The following is a 21,376-nucleotide window of genomic DNA, read 5'->3' as shown; positions in this document are numbered from 1 at the left end:
CAGTAATGGTGTAAAACCTTGACTATTTTATACACGAGATGATCCTTTAGCTAGAAAACAATGGATTTACAGTGGTCTAAAAATTCTACTCGTATATTTTTAAACTGTTTTTACAAATATGTATCAGTTACATTACCTATCAGTCTTGACTTAAAAAGAAACACAGAAGAATAATGTTTAAGGAGTGTAAATTGGTACTTAATACACTTAAAAGTAATATTTTTAATCAAAAATGCAATATGTAATCTGAAAGTAATTCAGTAATCTGATTAGATTATCTAAAAGTGTAATCTAAATGACTATGTTACTGATTACAATTTTAGTTGTGTAATTTGTAATCTGTATCAGTTTACATTTCAGTAATAATTTACCAGTAACACTGTATAAATGTAAACCGATGTAAATTGCAAGGGTATTTTGCATCTATTTTCTCATTATGCCGGTGGTTGTGATTTTTGTGAACAGGAATTGGAATTGTAAACATTTCTGTTAAAAGAAATATCTGACTTTTAAACAATGTCTACTGCAGAACGTATACAAAAAATACAAAACAACTGATTATTGACATTCATTTATTATTCTTGAAATATGACACTAAATTATTATTAAAACATTTCAACACAATTAGAGACGAAACCACTTGATTACAGATAACTAGCCAACATCACATAACGCCTTTAACGAGACAAAATATATATTTTCCATTTTAATATCAGAGATCACAAATCCCAAGAGTGAAGTACTAATAGTGTGCTGTTTATGTGCTAATGACAAGTAACCCTTCATATTAATCTGATTCATCGGATTCCTCTACTTCTTCTTCCTGATGTCCACTGATTCTCTCATCAGAGTCCTGGGTCTAAACAGATTTAATTAAACATCAAGAAATTATATGTACAAGAGAGAGACCACAAACACTTAATGTCTTGAAATGCAATAACACATGTGTTTCATTTTATAATAATCCATTGACAGAAAGCAAACCATGCATACTTTAATATATCTCATTAATAGCAAATTTGAAGGGCCTAAATTAAATTAGAAAATGCTAATCTAATATATATATATATATATATATATATATATATATATATATATATATATATATATATATATATATATATATACACATATACCTCCACTTCACTTTGCAACTGAGAGGACTCTTGCTCCTCTTCATCAGTGCCTGTGACCTTTGTGAGAGTATCTCTTCACCCTGAAAAACAACATTTTGTAATATTGTCATACATAAATGCTACACTCTTCATTAAAGAGTAGAGTTCTTCATCATTCTTCACTAGATTAATCTCGACAATACATCTAATCTTTAGTCTTTGAGTTAACTTTCTGAGCTGTATTCCACAGCGCTCAACTTTAGGTCTCTTTTCTTCAGGTTCCCCAGCCAGAAGGCCTCCTGGCAGTGGTTAAGAGCGAGCATGGCCTTCACACGATACACAAACTGCTCCAGATTTTTCTTCACGGCTGGAACATGATTGGTCAGCCCTGTAACTTGCCTAATCTGAAAATGGAGAAGCAGCCATAATAATTAGAGATGCCATGTTATATTTGATATTTACATACATATTTTAATGCCTTCAAACAGTTGGATCTTAAAATGCTGTGAAACTAGGAGAGTAGGACCACTCTTGTTCCATGGACATGGTGCACTGCAGATGGTGTTGCTTATGGCCACACATGTGGTGGAGTTGTCTAGTACTGAGCTGAAAGGTCTTCAGTAGACCCTGGACATCCTCCTGAGAAGATCCATCAGTTCAGTTATTTAAAAAGGTGACTTTATAGAACAGCAAGTTTGACTCTTTTCTGATTGGATGAGCCATGTCTGAATCCACTGTAAAATGACTATAAACAACTGTGAATACACATTTTATTTCACCCAAAAATGAAAATTCTCTAATCATTTACTCACCCTCGTGCCATCCCAAATGTATATGACTTCCTTTCTTCAACAGAACACATTTGAAGAAAACTAGAAAAATATCTCTGCTCAGTAGGTCCTTATAATGGAAGTGGATTTTTGATGCTCCAAAAAGCACAGACAATCAGCATTAACATCATATGACTCCAGTGGTTAAATGAATGTCTTATAAAGCGATACGATCACCTTTGGTGCGAAAAAGATCAATATTTAAGTACTTTTTAACTAAATCATCACGTCCAGTAAGCAGCAGTATGCGCATTCACGAGAGGGCTGAGGTCACGCGGTCTTTCCAGTGATGGCATGGCAACGTTCCATTCATTGAAGCAGACACTCTCTATCTCTGTTGGCATTGCCTACATGTCCACCACCACATCTCCTGAGCTTTCTGTGGCTTGTTGTTGTGCTGCTGTTGGTCCAGCCTCCTCCATCTCCCTGTGCTCCTGGTACGCAGGTTCAAATAAATATGGCTGTGCAAAAACTTGTATCTCCTCTTCTCATCTTAAATAAAAATCTTTTGACATCTTCAATTTGTTTACGGTGTTTGGTCTGTACAGCGTTCCTCCTACTCAGTTGTAAACAGCGCTGCTCTTCCGGGTGCGTTGCACATGCGTCACTTCTCGCGTGAACATGCCAACGCCAAACGAAACATGAAAGACCGCGTGACCTCATCCCTATTGTGAATGCACATACTGCTGCTAAACGGAAGCAATTGTTTATAGCTAAAAAATACTTAAATATATTTCACAGCAAAAGGACTCATATAGTTTTATAAGACATTCATTTAACAACTGGAGTCGTATGGATGACAATAATGCTGATTGTCTGTGCTTTTTGGAGCATCAACAGCCGTGTTACCATCCACTTCCATTATAAAGACCTACTGAGCCGAGATATTTTTATCTTTTTCTTCAAATGGGTTCTGCTGAAGAAAGGAAGTCATATACATCTGGGATGGCATAAGGGTGAGTAAATGATGAGAGAATTTTCATTTTTGGATGAATCATCCCTTTAATGTGCATTGCGCAAACCCACTGCATTTCTTGGCAACACAAACAGCCTACAGTTTGAATAATTAACAATATTACTTGGTGCATAAATTGTTAATCGGATTCTGTTTTTAATCATTTAATCCTTTAGAATTTAACTTAACTATTAATATTATTAACAATTTTTTTATTTATTTATTTTGCAAATAAACTCAGCAAAAAAAGAAACGTTCCTTTTTCAGGACACTGTATTTTAAAGATAATTTTGTAAAAATCCAAATAACTTTACAGATCTTTATTTGAAAGGGTTTAAACAATGTTTCCCATGCTATGGTTCAATGAACCATAAACAATTAATGAACATGCACCTGTGGAACAGTCATTAAGACACTAACTGCTTACAGATGGTGGGCAATTAAGGTCACAGTTATAAAAACTTAGGACACTAAAGAGACCTTTCTACTGACTCTGAAAAACACCAAAAGAAAGATGTCCCTGCTCATCTGCGTGAACGTGTCTTAGGCATGCTGCATGGAGGCATGAGGACTGCAGATGTGGCCAGGGCAATAAATTACAATGTCCGTACTGTGAGATGCCTAAGACAGCGCTACTGGGAGACAGGAAGGACAGCTGATCATCCTTGCAGTGGCAGACCATGTGTAACAACACCTGCACAGGATCTGTACATCCGAATATCACACCTGCGGGACAGGTACAGGATGGCAACAATAACTGCCCGAGTTACACCAGGAATGCACAATCCCTCCATCAGTGCTCAGAATGTCCGCAATAGGCTGAGAGAGGCTGGACTGAGGACTTGTAGGCCTGTTGTAAGGCAGGTTCTTACCAGACATCACTGGCAACAACGTCGCCTATGGGCACAAACCCACCTTCGCTGGACCAGACAGGACTGGCAAAAAGTGCTCTTCACTGACGAGTCACGGTTTTGTCTCACCAGGGTAATGGTCGGACAAAGGAATGAGCATTACACCGAGACCTGTACTCTGGAGCGGGATCGATTTGGAGGAGGAGGGTACGTCATGGTCTGGAGCGGTGTGTCACAGCATCATCAGACTGAGCTTGTTGTAATCGCTGGCAATCTCAACAAAGTGCGTTACAGGGAAGACATCCTCCTCCCTCATGTGGTACCCTTCCTGCAGGCTCATCCTGACTCTCCAGCATGACAATGCAACCAGCCATACTGCTCATTCTGTGCGTGATTTCCTGCAAGACAGGAATGTCAGTGTTCTGCGATAAATTGCAATGTTCGTAATGTGAGATGCCTAAAAAAGCGCTACAGGGTTCGATTTGGAGGTGGTGGGTCAATCATGGTCTGGGGCGGTGTGTCACAGCATCATCGGACTGAGCTTGTTGTCATTGGAGGCAATCGCAACGCTGTGCGTTACAGGGAAGACATCCTCCTCCCTCATGTGATACCCTTCCTGCAGGCTCATCCTGATATGACCCTCCACCATGACAATGCCACCAGCCATACTGCTCGTTCTGTGCGTGATTTCCTGCAAGGAATGTCAGTGTTCTGCCATGGCCAGCGAAGAGCCCGGATCTCAATCCCATTAAGCACGTCTGGGACCTGTTGGATCGGAGGGTGAGGGCTAGGGCCATTCCCCCCAAAAATGTCCAGGAACTTGCAAGTGCCTTGGTGGAAGAGTGGGGTAACATCTCACAACAAGAACTGGCAAATCTGGTGCAGTCCATGAGGAGGAGATGCACTGCAGTACTTAATGCAGCTGGTGGCCACATCAGATACTGACTGTTACTTTTGATTTTGACCCTCCCTTTGTTCAGGGACACATTATTCCATTTCTGTTAGTCACATGTCTGTGAAAGTTGTTCAGTTTATGTCTTAGTTGTTGAATATTTTTATGTTCATACAAATATTTACACATGTTAAGTTTGCTGAAAGTAAAAGCAGTTGAAATTTTTTTGCTGAGTTTATTTAACAATGCTTTATATTGTCCCTTACCCAGGGTAATTTCACTGTAACGCAAAACCTCTCAAAGCTGTGTGCTATATTCAAATACATATTAAGTCACATTTTAAAAGTTTGAGAAAGACTTGGTTTGATTTGTGTTTTAGAGTGCTTGGTTAATCTGGACAAAATGCACAGGATATAACATTACTCATACAGTAAGTTTAAATGAATGAAACTGGAATACCTTGTGTTTTTTAAAGCTGTAGTCAAGCAGAGGCATTCCAAGCTTAAGAAACGACTCCAGGAAAAGATGACCATACTGATTGAGAAAACAACACATAAAGTCAAAACCTGTCCAGTGGCCACAAGGCAAATCCATCATCATAAGCATATGTTAATTTCTGTGTTTGTGCATAAGTGCAATTGTGTAATGTTCTCACCTTTAAACAAAACCGTGAGTACTGGCCTGCTGTCAAACACCTGTGGGGAAATAAAAAAAATGATTTAGGAGGCTTTGTCTGTTTACAGGTTACCACTTTTAACCATTTGCTACTGTTGCTGAAGAGTGGTAAAGCTGAGGGCTTTAACAAAGCAATAGAACTTATTCAGAGAAACTGAATATTTGAATAGTCTCTTCAATGGTATGCACCGTAAAAAGCCATATAAAGCTCCTAGATTACATCTAATTTTCCACAACTCCAGTTTTCTGGAGTTTTTTGTCTACTGATATATTTAGAAAGATGATTTTTCAATGTTAACGGATTGATCCAAAATACTTCAAACAACAGCTCAACCCATTGAAAAGACTGTAAGTCTATCCCTCACAGCCTTGATGTCATTCTTGTCAAAAACTAAAGATGGTGCTACTGTGAATAAATTCCATAAATGTAAAGAGTGTACACTGGGAGCACAGGAAAGATGTGAAGGCCTCTGTACCTTGATGATTCCATGTTAAGAGTTTCTTGCTTTGCACCTGACAAAGGCAATCGGGATCATTAGTTACACACTTTCTGCTGGCCCCTAATTAACCAAATGACATTTAAAATCAACCCTGCTGCACAAAACAGAAACATACACCTCTCGATTATCCGCCGGTTTGCTAGGAGGAATCTTGCATACAGCTCTCTCCAGCTCTGCCATCATGCTCTTGTAGTACACCTGGAAGGTCTGCCTACAGAGTCAAGCAGGTCATAGATATTACCATAAACACACAAATACTCTTTCTCTTTAAAGAGGAGAGAAACACTGGCAGGCTGTTGTACCTGCTGAGTGTTGGTCAACTGCGTGAGCTGGTGTCTTTAGAGTTTGCAGCGTTCAACAGCTCTGGAATTCCCTCACTTGTGATTTCCTCCACCGCCTTCAGAACATCATCTGTGTGCTCCAGATAAATACTACAGAGGAAAACCAAGCCATCTCATTTCAATAAATTTTCATCTCACATGTAACAAGTTCATTTGGGTATTAAATATATTACAGTGGGTGTGTTTCGTATATTCACTGATGAGCCAAAACATTATGACCACTCACAGGTGAAACAAATAATGTTGATCATCTCCTAATAAGGCCACATGTCAAGGTCTGGGTAGATGAGATTGTAAGTGAACAATCAGTTCTCATAGTCAACATGTTGAATGCAGGAGAAATGGCCAGAAGTAAAGACTTGAGTGACTTTGACAAGGGCCAGTCGACTGTGTCAGAGCATCTCTGAAACGGCAAGGCTTGTGGGGTGCTCCCGGTCATCGGTGGTGAGAACCTACCATTCCATTTTTTAATTTATTTTTTACATCATATGGACGGCTGTGTACATGTGCGCCATTTACCTGGGGAAGTGATGGCACCAGGATGCACTGTGGGAAGTTGACAAGCAGGTGGAGGGAGTGTGATGATCTGGGCAATGTTCTGCTGGGCAACCCTGGGTCTGGCAATTCATGTGGACATCAATTTGACACATACCACCTACCTAAGTATCATTGCAGACAAGGTACACCGCTTCATGGCAGTGGCCTCGTTCAGTAGGTTAATGTACCCTGCCACACTGCACACATTGTTTGGAAATGGTTTGAGGAACATGATGAAAAGTTCAAGGTGTTGCCCTTGCCTCAATTCCTCAGATCTCAATCCGATTGTCTGATACATGGCAGCTCCACCTCGCAACTTACAGGACTTGAAGGATCTGCTGCTCATGTCTTGGTGCCAGATAACACAAGGCACCTTCAGGGGTCTGTCTCTTCAGTCCATGCCTCAGCAGGTCGGCACTGTTTTGGCGGCATGTGGAGGACCAACAGCATATTTGGCAGGTGATCATAATGTTTTGGCTCATCAGTGTATATATTGGGTATCCATTAGTATGTTAGAATCTACAGAACCTGGCTAAAGCTAAATTATAATAAATAAAGCCTGAAAACATGCTTATCAGATTTGAATTTGAAAATCCACCAATTTTATATTTATTTTTGAAAAAACCCTCAACATTATAAATATGTTATTAAGATATATTCATAAAATAATGATATTAAAATAGTAAGATTTGTACAAATATGTTATCTAATTGTATTTAATTAAATCTTATATATATATATATATATATATATATATATATATATATATATATATATATATATACATACATACATATATACATATACATAATTATGTAATCTTACCTTGTCTTGTATAATTCTCTTATATAATAGGAATTATAGTATTACTAACATGATACCTATTAGAGACTCATATCTGTGGACGTAAACACCCTCATCACCCCAAAAACTTTTTTGGTGAAAAAATTGCTCTGAATTGCTTTGATTTGCTCTTTAAACATAGCGGGAAAAGCAGTGCTTTTTATTGGCTATAAGCACTACTGTTTGTAACTCACTAGGTACCTGAGGAGGGTCTGAAGAGCGTCATTGTATTTGATTACTCACTCTTTCTCTCCGCTCGCTGTAACCCACTCCTGAAACATTTTAAAATTAAACTACAAGACAATGGCTGTAAATCAGGTACAGGGTAAAATCTTGTTTAGAATACATAGGATAATCTATATAAAAAAAAATATACAAATTAGTGTTGGTGAGAGCAAACAGTACTATACAGCATTTAGAGGCAGAAATGCACAGATCTGTTCTCTGTATTGTGATTTGATCCTCCATACTGGGACAGCACAATGAGCAGCTGGGTCAGACACAGGGCTGTGCTCAAGCTGGACACTGTACTTCGGAAGTTCTGCAGGTACTGAAAAGCATGCCTGGGCATATAAAACACCATGGACAGATGGTTACACTGCAGTCTCTCCACTATTAGAATGCAATGGGGTTGTGTGCACTGATGCTCTCACCTGCTGAGCTGATTCAGGGTCAGGTCTGTCTCTTCTACTTTGAGTCGGCTGGCCAGGACTCCCAGGGCACTCCTCAGCAGAGCACGGTGCTCCACGCCAGAGAAGCCAGCCCTGAAGATAAACAGCAGGGTGAAAGATGGTAAAAAGATTTTTGGAATTTTAAAAACTGAATTGTAATTACAAGCAGCACCAAACAGAACTGAAAACAGAATACTGACAGCTTTCAAACATTGCTGCAAACAGATTTATAAAAATCATTTTGATTCAGACTGACTCAGTCTCAAATCTTTCAGACCAATTCTGTTTTGACCTATTCGTTGACTCGAAAGAACAATTTGCTCAAAAATGTAGACATTGTTATGGCTTGCAAGCAAGTTTTACTCTACACATGAGACATTTTAGGCAGAGAAAAACTATAGATATTCACCATCGAAATTTCCATGACTTTTACGTGATTTTAATTTTTTTATATAAATTTCCATGGCTTTTTCAGGACTGGAAATGTACATTTTAAAATGCACTGATATTTCCAGGTTTTCCATGACTTATCTTAAAACAGAGAAGTTGAATAGAACATTGTTGGGAAGGGAAAGGGAGATCCACCATGTCACTCTGCATAAAAGTGAAAAGTGGAAAAATATAATGCTTTACAAACACACTATGTGACTGTTTTTTGGGCAAAAAACTTATGTAATTTTATAAGTGAACCTCAAGGAAAATATAAAAAATAATAATAAAAAAGTCATGTCATGACTCCTTTAATACATACACAGTATATATTAATGTTGTATAATTAAAAGCATTAGACTGTTGTAATTGTATTAATCTAATTGTAATTGTCTAATTATATGGCTTGGTTTTGTTTTTGTTGTTGATGAATAAACAACATAACTGACAACTTCCTCTTTACATTTTGTACATTAGGGATATGACAATATTAATGATAACACTGAATGATATTTAGCCTTTGGTGAACATTTTGTGTCACGGAAGGGGTACTTGTGCCTAACTGATGGTGCTGTAAAAATGGCAAAAAAGATTGAGAAACACTGCCCCATGTGCCACACTATGCCATGGTTCCTACAACTGTTCATAACAAAATTTGATGGGCTACTGGAACAGAGAGGGACAGTGAACAAGTTTACTGTAGATAGACAGAACTGAAAGACACTGCTAGAGATAAATCATTTAGTGCCTTTTTGGCTCACCAGCTGAATGTGGTATGTAGAACTTGCAGTAGGAGCTGATAGGCTGAACACATACGCTGCTGTTCCTTCACATCCACACCAGGAGCATCAAAAACACCCTGATTCTCAGAGATCACAGTCTGTGTATGAACATACACAATCAAACAGAGCAGTAAAACCAAATGTGTCAGCCAGCACTAATGCATACACAATAACTATGTTTACAAGACTGTCAATGGAAATGTGTGTGCACCTGAAAGTGATTGTGGCAGTTCTCCAGGTGTGTGCAGAGTGTGGGCAGCAGCTCAGTGCAACAGGTGGCGATTTCTTTGGCATTTTCTGCTGCAGGTGAGCAAAGCCCACCGCTCTGTTTGTCTTCCTCTAAAGAGACACCACAGATAATCTTAATTTATCATCATTATCACAGGTGTATCAGTAAGTACCAATTAGGACAAAAGTCCTATTTGAATAAATAATGTTATGGAGCTTCCTTAGAACTAAAATCCAGTTTATGCCACATATCCTCCAGCAGGATGTGCAACTCAGCAGGGCCCAACTGCAATTCCTCCCTGACCTACACACAAAACAACTCTCTATCATAGCATACAACACATTTTGCCAAGAAGAAAAGTATGTACTTGTTCTTAGAACTGTACAGCAAACTGTTTTAACCTTGCTGTGTAGCTCAGTGTCCAACAGTGTTCGGGACAGAAGGCCACACTCTAGCACACTCAGAGCTTCAACGTCCACTCTCTGAAGAACGGCCAATAGGAAGATAGACTGACCCCTGATTTGGCATCCTTCTCTTCCTCCTTCTCACTCTCTTTCTCTGGATGGTCCTACTACAATACAAAAATGTCAATACTTGGACTTGTGTCAAACATCCAAAAATACTTCTGCTTTCAACTGATCAAAATTGAGGGGTAACCGTAGTAAAATCTCAAAATAGTTTAGTTACGTAACTGAAAGCACATAAACTCAAACATATATTCTCCTTTTCTTCCCAGCTGACTCTAAACACACACAGAGTAAAGAAATGACCCTATCTGAAGTGAAATACACACAGTGGTAAAGTTTTGTGATTTCTCCAGCAGGTTTACTTTTCTTTGCTTTCATTGGTGGAGCAATGGAGGAGGAGGGTATAATCCCCTCAGAACTCTCTCCATCAAAGTTAGCCTGAGGAGGAATATAGCCTGGTGTTGCTAGAACATCACACAAAAAAACTAAACTTTTACAGAGAAAACAAGCCCCACTGAATTCAGCACTCTTAGCAGTAAAACTAAGGTTTCACATAGAGCAACTATTTTTGATCTAAAATACATAGACATTGCAGAGAAATCCACAAGTTACAACGGGAGATATAAAGAGTTGAAACATGTCTTAGCATATGACTACAATACATTTAACAGTGTACTGCTTAAAGTAAAGAGTATAAACTGTCTCTCCATTACCTGTCAAGCACGTCTGCAGTAAACTCTGAAGGTAAATTATATTCTGAATACGAGTTACAACCTTCATTTTCATCTCAGGATCTTTCTGCCTGCAAAACGCATTCACCACCTGCAGTTATGCAAACATATACACAATATACATAATTCCATGATGGTATATATATATATATATATATATATATATATATATATATATATATATATATATATATATATATATATATATATAGTGCATGAAAATGTACAATATATAAAATGTTTGAACTATTTAAAACTCAAGTTAAACAAATTAGTGAATTAATAATTACTGAGAAATTATTAGTTATTGTATTTTTAAGGAACAGTTCAAAATGTAATTTCCTCACACTAAGCTATTGTAAAGCTTCAGAAGATTTGGAATAAAGCACACAAGTCATATGGACTATTTTTGTGGTGCTTTTAGTCATTTTAGGAGCTTCACAGCCCCAGTTTCATTGTATGAATGTTATCAGTTTGAATTTTTGGCTTAGCATATCTTTTTGTGATCTATGTAAGAAAACACAAATCATATATGTTTCATGGGGGTAAGTGCTGGTTACATACATTTCATTTTGGGGAAATATATTAAGTCATTTCTGAATTTAGTACATTGTGATGAAGAGGTGCACTAACCTCTCTGAACCAGTTGATGGTGTGGAAGAGCATTGAACAGAGGAACTCCCTCTCAGTCTTAGACAAGCTCTCCACCTTCTCCACAACCTCCATGTTAGTGAGGACAATAGGACATCCTGAAACAGCACACACAACTCACAATTAAACACTCCCAGTGGAACATACCAAAAAGGGATTTTACTGTGAGCTACATGCTCTCTTGAGATCCTTTAATATCATGTATGCTTCTTTGAACACTGTGTTTTTCCACATCATCCTCATCATAATAACAAAAAACAAGTCACACTATAGAATATAATGAAATGTTGTTAAAAAAAACTAATAATTATATGGTCTTCAAATTTTTGGTTAGGTAAATTGGCTGATAAGCTTACACTTAAAATAAATCAGAGGTTGTGCTAGACTTTCGTACAGTTTTAGACATAAATATAACATCTGCAATTAAAATTATGTGTCCATTTCAAAGGAATCTGTGTGTGGTGAGACCCTCCAGGGCACAACAGTTAAGACACATATCAAACGTGATGTCGGTAGAATTTGTAATGTTAAAAGTACAACTGGTAAAACTACTAAAAAAAAAGTACAACAAATAAATCTAGTCAAGACCTAACGGACCTAACAGAGCATCAATCTCCTCCAGATCTCCCTGGTGCTGCACTTCTTCACACAGCCTCAGGAGGTGGAAAAATGGGGACAGACACAGAGGAGACACATGCCTGTGAATGATAAGGTGTGAGGGGAGTCATTAAAACTGCCCCTCTTACAGAAGTCTCTTTGCATGATTTGGTACTGAGAATTTCTCCACATTATGACAGGTACAGTTAAGTACAGTTTCAACTACTGAAAACAGTCTATCAAATACCAACAGCAATTAAAAAGGTGTCATTTAGTAATAGATTACATTTTCATTTTATTTTGTACAATATGTATCCAAAATTATCCCCAAAAGTGAGTGAATTTGACAAAACTTCCCTCTGGGGATGTTCAGGACACTCAAAAGTGAAAATGATTAATAGATAAAGTCATAAAGTATAATTGCTTATATATAAAGCAATACAATTCAATGGTATGTGCCATTTTTATAGCTGGGTAAGTGTGTGCATATGTGTTAGTAGTAGTTCTAGGGCCGGTCTGACCTCTCTCTCTTGACTCCTGCTGGTTGGGGTGTGTCTGTTTTGAGCTGTTGATCTTGAGTCATTAGTGACAGAAGATTGATGGCAATTCCTCCCTGACTTTCCTTCTCATCCAGATTATACACCACATAGGCAGGAAACACAAACGAACTGAGAGACATACAGGCAAAGGGTCAGGAGGAGGTCAAGACACAAAAAAGTACTAAAACAGAAACACTTCACATTAAAGTGTCCATGTAACACAATTTTCAAACTACTGTAATTCATTACTTAATAATAACATTGTGAAATATTAAGACATTAAGTACACATAGCTAATTTGTATTACTACGTAGCGCTGGATATTGATACAGATTTCCTGATTCAGTTCGATTCCGATTCACAAGCTTTCGATTCAGTTCGATATAGATTCATATGTGTACATTTCTGTTACAATGTCCATTTTGCTTACATATAAAATAAACTCTCAGCTTAAGCACTTAATTATAAAGGGACCTTCTAACATTCTAGGTACAATTCGAAAATATAAATTTTACAAATAATATTTTATCACTCATTTTTCATCATATTCACATTTTAGCTTTTGATTTTATTTGTTTTTAATTAGTGTATTCAATCAATAAATGTCTTTAAATTGTATATATTATGTTGCATATATATTTTTGTTTCATGTTTATTGTTTACTTGCATAATTTGTACTATTTACAAATATTTACATTGATATGTAGAACACTTGCGTAATCGGTACTGTCTCTACCGACATCAGCCAGTGAGCGCATACATCGAAAGAGGATGTGCACATTTTTTGTTAGAACATTTATGTGTGATTAGAATTAAATGTTTCTCTTTTTTTGTTTTTAATCAACAACTGACTGTAAAGAACAGAAATGGTATTAAAAGAGACATTATTAAAAGACATATGGATTGAGTGGATCTCGTCTTTGGACACACAGAACGAGTTAAACCAAACTTTCACTCCCAACACGCACTGAAAGATCTCTGTGCTAATATCTTCTCCACTATACTACTCAATCATTGGTGAGTGAAATCTGAAAATGTACCTGCCAATTAATAGACAAGGTCTGATCTGTACAGAAGAAGCAGATAAATAACTAACATATAAAAGCATATAACAATATAAATTGCAAATTTGATTTACCAGTCCTCTTGATGAAAGACCATAATGATTATATGTCACTCACCCTGTTATCTCAGGTCCAAGGTCAACAACAAAGTCTTCCTGGAAATCCTCTAACACACTCTTTCCGATCCAAGCCTGAGAATGAAATAAGGATCTAAAAGACTCAAGCAATTTGTTGAAAAGCTCGAAATGGGCTTTCTTTTGTTGTGTATTGCTCTTTATTATTGTTATACATGTATATACATGGTAGTCACTGATCAGTCATGAAGCCACGATAAGCTGCTTTAAGGGGCAAAGTGCAGTCACACACACACATACACACCTGAACCAGAGGGTCCAGTTTGCAGGTCTGTAGCAAGTTGGCCAGCTCATCATAACAGAGAGCAGCAGCTTCAGGACTGACACTGCTTTGGAACGCTCATATAAACGGATGCTGTACGCAGAGTGCTCATACCTCATGGTAAATGCGGCTGCACATGCAAATGGTCAAAAGCTCCTCTAGGTCAAAAGGCAAGTCTTGGCGAGGTATTAATGTCACAGTCAGTTATATCGTAAGTGAATGTAACCAGGCGGGATGAAAAAAGCACTTAATCAGAATTAATGTATTATATAATAACAATGCAGTGAATATTACTCTAAATTACTATTAGTCTAGTACTCTAGTTTTATTTAGCATTTGATTACTTTTGTATTTATTTTCACTTGATGAATGAATTTACTTGAATAGTTGATGTTACTGATAGATACCTGAAAAACAAGCACTGTTTTGTTCTATTGCTTGCAACTTGGTTTTTGTTCTTCATTTTATTACCAACTGCTTACTAGTGTTGAATAATTACTTGGAAAAACTTAATTGAGCTACAGGCTACATGACATTGTTTTCATTTAATTTGTTAATATTTACATTAATGTTTAAGTTTTTCCAATAAAGGAGTGTGTTGAATAGCATATTATTTTTCTGCGGAGGTCTTGAAGTTGGTATCAAGAATCCTGAAATTTTACTGTCAGCATTGACTACTGAAAATTTGTGACAACCCATCTTTCCTATCTGTATAAAGGTCAGATTAGAGGGCAAAGGTTTAAAGGTCTGACCTCATTAGTATCAGATACAGAGATGGAGTGCAAGATGAACTTCACTACAACAGGAAGGTCCTCTAACTGCACAGCAGACAGAGTTCCCATCACTGCCTCACGCACCTGACAGACAGAGATGGGGTGGGGAGAGACAAGTTCAGTACACAACACTTTTTGTAAGATGAATAAGCATGGGATCAACTGTGGGTGTAAATTCACAAATGTATACACTACCGGTCAAAAGTTTTGAAACACTTGACTGAAATGTTTCTCATGATCTTAAAAATCTTTTGATCTGAAGGCGTATGCTTAAATGTTTGAAATTAGTTTTGTAGACAAAAATATAATTGTGCCAACATATTAATTTGTTTCATTACAAAACTAAAATTTGAGTTACAAATTTTTTTATTTTTAAATTGATGACTTGGACCAAATAATAAAGAAAAGCAGCCAATAAGTACCCAACATAGATGGGAACTCCTTCAATACTGTTTAAAAAACATCCCAAGGTGATACCTGAAGAAGTTGGTTGAGAAAATGTCAAAAGTACATGTCTGAAAATTCTAGGCAAAGGGTGACTACTTTGAAGATGCTAAAATATAACACAGATTTGTTTAGTCACAACATAATTCCCATAGATCCATTTGTGTTATTCCATAGTTTTGATGACTTTACTATTATTCTAAAATGTAAAGAAAAAAAATATAATAAAGAATAAGTGTTTCAAAACTTTTGACCGGTAGTGTATGTTTGTGAGTCAGATACCTCTGACAGTAATGCAGAGCTCAGATTCAGGCTGGACAAAGCATCCAAAATAGGCACGGTGAGCTGAGTGTTCTGCTGAAGTAAACCACTGCACAAATGAACAGACATAAATACAGACACACATAAATACCATGTATAGGATGATAATAACTACATATAGTCACACTCACAATTACCGTCAGTGACATAATTACTAAACCAAACACAGGTCAGCATAATCTCAGCCTCAGACGACACATCAACAGCCTGTTCAGTGACCGTCTGAGGCATACTGCACACAAAACAATCTTGATCCAGTAAGCTGCGATCCGATTGGCTGGTTTGACGGAACTTCAGTGAATGTGGGCACACAGTTTTTTTGTTTATTTTGTTTTTTTAAGTCAATCTGCCAGGAAACAAAGTTGTGTTTATAAGGTACTGGTTTGATACAATGAGCACTTTTGAGGATGAAATAATCACAGGATTTTCCAAAGTGTGCCTAGTTAGTGACAATCTTTGAAAGATATTCAGAGTTTTGTTTAAGGCATTTAGTAAATAAAAGCAGCTTTTACAGACACTTCTATCCATTCACAAAGTGCAGGAACACTACAGGTTCTGATCCGGCACTGAATCACCATGCTCGTCTAATGCTGACGTATTTCAGTACTCTGGCCATATCTCCATGCTGGGAGTCCTGCAGTATTTCTGGTAGATGGTGATTATCTCCTGTTGAATTTCAACAGGAGCCACAGACACCATCTGCATCAGCTAACTGCTCAAATCCTACACAAACAGAGACAGTGCAATTAAATCAGCCAGACATTACCAACAGCAGCGCCACAAATTGGCTTTGACAAGTAAATTGTAGATTAATGCAGCTGTGATGCAAAGGAAATTTATAATTACACTAATTTTGTGGTTTTGAGGCCCGTTCACCGAGGATGCATTAAATTGATCGAAAATAATTGAAAAATTACTGTAAAGGCATTTATAATGCTACAATTGACTATATCTTTAAAAATAAATGATGTATTCTTCAGACTTTGTTCATCCAAGAATCCTCTACTTGCAGCAATGCAACTGTTTGGGATATACTGTACTGTTAATTAAAGTTGCTAGTTTAGGACCTGTGAGGAGACTTTTTCTCAAATTAGAGACTGATGTACTTGTATTCTTGTTGTTGTAAATCTCGGTTGTCCACTTCTCTCTCTGTCCCAGTTAGATCAAGTTTGTTTTATTCTTTACTAAATTTAACTTTACTGTAAAGTAACTTAAAAATGAGGTATGTCATACCTCAGCTGGGAAAAGACACTATATTGCAATTTCCACACTTCATTAAGTAGCACATCCATTTTAACCATTCTAACAAAAATGAATGTTTCTTTAGTACTAAGCGAACATATTAAATGATTTCTTAAGGATTATGTGACACATATGTTTCTTAGTAGACTGGAGTAATGGCAGCTGAAAATCAGGCTTTGCCATCATGGATAAAAAATTAATTTTATTATAAATAAAAACAAAACACTTATTTCCGATTATAGAGATTATATCTCTGTGATCTATAACCACATTACACTTGAGAAATGAAAATTCTCGGTCGAAACTGAACACTTTTTTTTTTTCTTTAAAAAAATTATAATACCCAAATCTACTGTATATTTCCCTTCATTTTAATGAATGGGCATTTGCAGTCACATTAAACCACGCTCCCAGCATTGCCCAGTGATAGTGTGTATGTCAAGAATGCAGAACAGACATTCTCAAAAAAGAATACCAATGCAAATGGCTCAGCATTTATTTGTGCATTAAATTACACATACACTTATGTACTTGTGGATGGTATTCTGAGCAAAGAAACCCGTATATTTGTGCATTCTTCTGGTGCGTGGATTTGTGAATTGAGCACATGTGGATCTGTTGCGTGCATGCGTGTCGGTTGCCAGTGGATTCCTGTGTGCATCTTTCAATCTGTTACATGAATGTGTAAAAAAATTTGCACTAAGTACAGATTTAAGGATTTTATTTATTTCCATTACTTTTCCAGGCCTGGAAATCACAACTTTAAAATTCCCTGATATTTCTAGGTTTTCCATGACTGTGAAAACTCTGTACATATCATTCAGGAAACTTCCAGTGCCACAAAATACAGTATGGGAGCCATTGTGTGAGAAGAGTACCTTGCAGTCTACGATTCGATCCAACCACTTTAACTGGTTAATTATGAGACGGGGAACATTGAGACCGTCCTCACTCACACTGGATTAGAGCACATTACAATCACAAATAACAGTGATTCAGGGCTATTAAGAATATATTCAGAATATATTCATGTAAATAGTGTGTAACTGTATATGTACAGTAGAATACCATTAGAACAACCCAAAGACTATGCTAAATAAATAGAGCAATGCATGATGTACAAGTAATGTGGAAAAACAATTTTAAAAAAATGACACTTTAAAAAACACTTACCTCTCAAACATGAATTGTGCAAGCTTTTCAAACAATGTGTTTATAACCAGGGTTTAAATGTAGGACAAAAGAATAGAAAAACAAAACATAAAAAAAAATTAAAAAAAATTCTATGTTCATATGTGTGGTGGAATGGGGTGTACATCTCGTTTTACCTGTAGCATCTCTATTCCAAGCAACAAGCTTACCAGACTTTCCTGATAAGAGCCAGAACTGATATTAGAGAGAAAACAGAAGCCATTTGAAAAGAGTAAATTAGATTACAAAATTATTTCAATACAAAACACTTTTTTTTTTGTTTTGGCCAAAAAAAACAAGGACATGCTCATTACTTGGTACTTTCCTGTCCAGCAGATGCTGGCACACAGGGAAGCAGGCCATTTCTGAATCTCTCTGGCTCTTCGATGTATGTTTCCAGCCCAGATATAAACTCCTGAATGATCTACCAAATAAGCCATGCAACACCGTAAATAAATATCTAATGTAATGAAGTTCCGCCTTACACCGATCAGCCACAAAATTAAAACCACCTGCCTGATATTGTGTAGGTCCCTCTCGTGCCGCCAAAACAGCACCAACCCGCATCTCAGAATAGCATAGGAGTTACAGAAATACTCAAACTAGCCCATCTGGCACCAACAATCATCCATGTGATTATCTAAACAGCCAATTGTGTGGCAGCAGTGCAGTGCATAAAATCATGCAGATATGGGTCAGGAGCTTCAGTTAATGTTCACATCAACCATCAGAATAGGGAAAAATGTGATCTCAGTTATTTGGACCATGACATGATTGTTGGTGCCAGATGGGCTGGTTTGAGTATTTCTGTAACTGCTGAAAAACTGAGTCCGGGTGCGAGTTCTGTAGAGAAGACGTGGAGGATCGGCCACTGCTCTTGGTCTTTTTGGACTCTGCATAAATATGGCTGAATTATAAACATTGACTTTTTTTTTAACGACACTAAAATGTACTATGACTTTTACTTTGTTCAGAATATCATACAACTATGTAAATGTTCTGTATACACAGAAAACCCATATGGCATGCGTAGTCCTACATGTTAACTAAATGTGCAGTATACAGAAGAGCATACTGTGCTGAGTACTTCATCCCACAATGCAATACGCTAAATTTGACCTTCTATTTGTGATGCATGAATTGGAAATAATATAAACCATGGTTGAATACAATTACAATGATTACAACTTGATTACAATGTTGCATACAATCATTTGAAGTGTTAATTGATGCATAATGCATCTTTCGCATGCTATTAAAGGAATAGTTCAACCAAAAATGAAAATTTTCATCATTTACTCACCCTCATGCCATCCCTTATGTGTATGACTTTCTCCTGCTGAACACAAACGAAGATTTTAAGAAGAATATCTCAGGGGGCCTGGGTAGCTCAACCAGTAAAGACGCTAACTACCCCCCCTGGAGTCACGAGTTTGAATCCAGGGTGTGCTGAGTGACTCCAGCCAGGCCACTTAAGCAACCAAATTGGCCCGGTTGCTAGGGAGGGTAGAGTCAAATGGTTTAACCTTGTAGTCGCTATAATGTGGTTCTCGCTCTCGGTGGGGCACGTAGTGAGTTGTTCTTGGATGCCGCGGAGACATAGCGCGTGTGGAGGCTTCACGCTATTCTAACATGCTCAACAAGCCACGTGATAAGATGCGCAGGTTGACTGTCTCAGACACGGATGCAACTGAGATTTGTCCTCTGCCACCCGGCCACCACGAGGACTTAGAGCGCATTGGGAATTGGGCATTCCAAATTGGGGAGAAAAAGGGGAGAAAACCACACACACACAAAAAAAAAAATAAAGTAAAAAGAAGAATATCTCAGCTCTGTAGGTCCATACAATGCAAGTGAATGGTGACTAGACATTTCAAGCTCCAAAACTCACATATAGGCAGCATGAAAGTGAAAGGTGACCAGCACTTGAAATATCCAAAAATCACTCCAGTGGTTTAATATGTCTTCCGAAGCAATGCAATCACTTTGGGTGAAAAACAGATCAATATTTTAATCATTTTTTACTATAAATCTCCACTTTGACATTGTTAACGTGAAAGTGGAGATTTATAGTAAAAAAAAATTGAAATATTGGTCTGTTTTTCACCCAAAGTGACTGCATCGCTTCAGAAGACATATTAAACCACTGGAGTGATTTTTGGATATTTCAAGTGCTGGTCACCTTTCACTTGCATTGTATATATGCCTACAGAGCTGAGATATTCTTCTAAAACTTTTCGTTTGTGCTCAGCGGAAGAAAGAAAGTCATACACATCTGGGATGGCAAGAGGGTGAGTAAATGATGACAGAAATTTCATTATTGGGTAAACTATCCCTTTAAAAAAGACTAGGCAGTATAAACAGTGCTGTGCAATATGAAGTACAAAGTACACTGGTATTCAATTCCAAAAATAGCCAGGTTTCTATATTCAAAATAGCATACTAGACTATTCTTATTACTGCAGAAATAGTAAGAGTAGTTTGCTATCATCATGAACATAGCCAATGTTTTTGAATGTGACATCTGGAACTTACCTGGTTTGTCAAGGGTGGAATATTCATCCACTGTGGTGGATGAGCGCTTTTTACAGAAGCTCTGAACTGCAAGGTGAAAAAAAATAAATAAATAACAGTGAAAAAAAAAAAAAAAAAAAAGTTCCTTCCTGAGCCTAAGTCTTAAATTTTTTTCTCTCTTCCAAATTTTTTTTTTCCTCTCTTCAAAAAAATGTTTTTTTCTCTCTTCAAAAAATTCTCTCTTCAAAAAATGCATGCGGTACCAACCTTGGCCACCAGGTGCCACTATCAAAAACATGTTGCTTTTAATGCTTTCTCTGTTGCTATATAGCTGAAAGGTTTGCAAACTTTAATCAAGACAAAATCAGGTTACATATGTTTGATATGGCATTCGTTGTAGTGTAACAACTGGAGTTATTTTTTTGTTTGAAATTGTTGGTCTTTCTAAACCATCTATGCTGTTTGCTCAGTGTTACATGGTGAAGTGAAGGAATGTATTGAGGAAAACGGGAAACATGGGGAAATTTTTATTATGTCTGTCCTTTTGAAGTGTTAGGGGTACATCTGGTAATGTTAATATTGTTTTAAGTAATCTAATTTCTAAACTAAAAGATCATTTATATATTAAATCCTCGCGACTGAACGGGGATGTCATGTGCAGACTTTCATGGTGGAATTTAATTATAATGATATATTTTAATATAACAAGTTGTCTATGCTTTTGAAACACACTGTCTACTGCAGAAGTGAAGAGTTCCAGATGAAGAATGTCAAATAAATATCCAAATATTGTAGG

The 21,376-nt window shown here is 37.1% G+C and overlaps 1 pseudogene; it reads right to left on the bottom strand.

The window, feature by feature from the left end:
- Positions 1-601: 601 nt before the first annotated feature.
- Positions 602-20,628, bottom strand: LOC127446409 (Fanconi anemia group D2 protein-like; annotated as a pseudogene).
- Positions 20,629-21,376: the final 748 nt, after the last annotated feature.

Source organism: Myxocyprinus asiaticus, chromosome 9 (genome assembly GCF_019703515.2).
Source record: "Myxocyprinus asiaticus isolate MX2 ecotype Aquarium Trade chromosome 9, UBuf_Myxa_2, whole genome shotgun sequence".
NCBI classification, from domain to species: domain Eukaryota; kingdom Metazoa; phylum Chordata; class Actinopteri; order Cypriniformes; family Catostomidae; genus Myxocyprinus; species Myxocyprinus asiaticus.
The sequence above is the reverse complement of the archived record's forward strand: the minus strand, read 5'-3'. Positions and strand labels throughout refer to the sequence as shown.